The sequence below is a fragment of the Theobroma umbraticum genome, unplaced genomic scaffold (assembly GCF_002168275.2).
Source record: "Theobroma umbraticum cultivar Fairchild unplaced genomic scaffold, ASM216827v3 scaffold_30.0, whole genome shotgun sequence".
Classification (NCBI taxonomy): Eukaryota; Viridiplantae; Streptophyta; class Magnoliopsida; order Malvales; family Malvaceae; genus Theobroma; species Theobroma umbraticum.
The window spans coordinates 2,975,614-2,977,546 of NW_018397254.1; the positions used below are offsets into that span (position 1 = coordinate 2,975,614).

Sequence of the window (1,933 nt, forward strand, 5' to 3'; positions counted from 1 at the left end):
TATTTGTTTAAGTCAAGCAATGTATTAACTTTGCTTCAATAGCCAGTAGCTACTTAGACCTAAATTTTGTATATGATTCTTAATTAGAAAGATTATTATATATCTTCAAGTCGATGTAATACTAGTACTTTTTATGTGAGGACGTAGGGGATAGTGTGAAGCATATTGTAGACAATTATAATCTATTTATCCAATTAATAGGTCCTAAGTTCAAGTGAACCATTGCTTTCATAGGATTAGGATTTTGGTGAAAACTTATGTTACTATTCTCAACCTTGATTTGACATTAAATTATTGGACATTTGGCCTCATTGGTTAATTTCCTTTTCTTATTTCCAAGCTCTGCATGTGGCATACCACCTTTTCTATAAATTGACATAACCTGTTTTCCCCCCAAAGGCGCATCCAATTTCCAGCCTTCTACTTGACTACTTCTACCGAGAGAAAGGGAGGTAAAAGGAGAGAAAGGTATGGCAAGTTTGTACGGTTCAATAACTGTTCTTGCCGCCCTCTTTCAGTTAACAATTCATCTGAACTCATGCCTAGCAGCTCGAACAAATCTTCGTAAGGAAGCCAACACCCAATTCATCAAAACCTCTTGCAGTGGCACAGTCTATCCTGACTTGTGTATCACGACCCTCTCTAGCTATGCAAGCGAAATCCAAGCCAGTCCCAAGTTATTAGCCAGTACGGCCCTCTCCGTGACACTTAATTCCACTCGTTCCGCTTCAAAAACGATGATAAAACGATCCAAAAGCCAGGGCATGAAGCCTAGAGAGGCTGAAGCCCTGAGCGATTGCATGGAAGAACTAAGGGACTCGGTATACGAGCTCCAAAGGTCAGTTGGTGAAATGGATCAGCCTGGAGGCAAAAATTTTGGTCTCCAAATGAATGATATAGAAACATGGGTGAGCGCAGCTTTGACTGATGAGCATACCTGCATGGATGGCTTCTCTGGTAAAGCCATGAATGGGAATGTTAAAACCTCTGTGAGGAGCCAAATTGTTAAAGTTGCACATATGACAAGCAATGCCTTGGCTCTTGTCAACAGCTATGCAGCTGCCATACAGAACCCGTGATCAACTTTACACTAGTGTAGATGTTCTATATGCATTTTGCCGGGGACCCATGAAATGAAAGGCTGGCTGAATTTTGACGGGGACCCATGAAAGGAAAACCTGGCTGATATTGATCGCATGTAGCCTGGACTAAATATCAACCACTAATTTTCGTGGAGAAAAAACAAACTACTACGGCTAATTTCGCAGTGCGCTGGACTACTTGGGCTGTTATCATACGAAGTCCTTTTTACTTTTGTAAAAAGGAAAATTCAATTAATCAAACATTAACTTGCGCCATTCTAGTTCATGGTAAGCCTAGGTTATCTGCTAATAAAATAGAGGAAATATTTTGAGGTGGAACATTAAAGATGTGTAAACCTATCTCTAAGTCTTCAAAGTTTGCAGCCATCCAATTGGCTCCTCGGTTGGCCTTACGATATATGTGAGTAATAGTGCAATTTCCTTGGAAGAAAAAACCAATCCTTACCGTAAGTCAGTTTTAGACTTTTATTAATTCATTCCAATAATTGTGGATAATTACACCGAATGCAAGAAGGATTTCGAATAGATTTAACATATAGGAAATCACAAAAAATAAGCATGGATTCCATTTTTATAGCCATTTCATATACAAAAAAGAAACATTGTTACTTATCATAACAAAGTATAGTATATTTCATTATAATTATAGAAAAAATATATTTTTAAGATCAGTAATAGTATATTAGAAATATATATGTATATTCCTCCTATCTTACATGAAAATATTTTGATAAGATGATTAGTAGCTCGGATTTGCTCCCTAAAGCACTATTTTTTACTATCTTAATTTATTGGCAATGATAAACCTTGCAATTAAAATAAAAACATAT

At 36.9% G+C, this 1,933-nt stretch overlaps 1 pseudogene; it reads left to right on the forward strand.

Annotated features, from left to right (window-relative positions):
• Positions 1 to 385: 385 nt before the first annotated feature.
• LOC110419938 (21 kDa protein pseudogene) lies at positions 386 to 1,135 on the forward strand (annotated as a pseudogene).
• Positions 1,136 to 1,933: the final 798 nt, after the last annotated feature.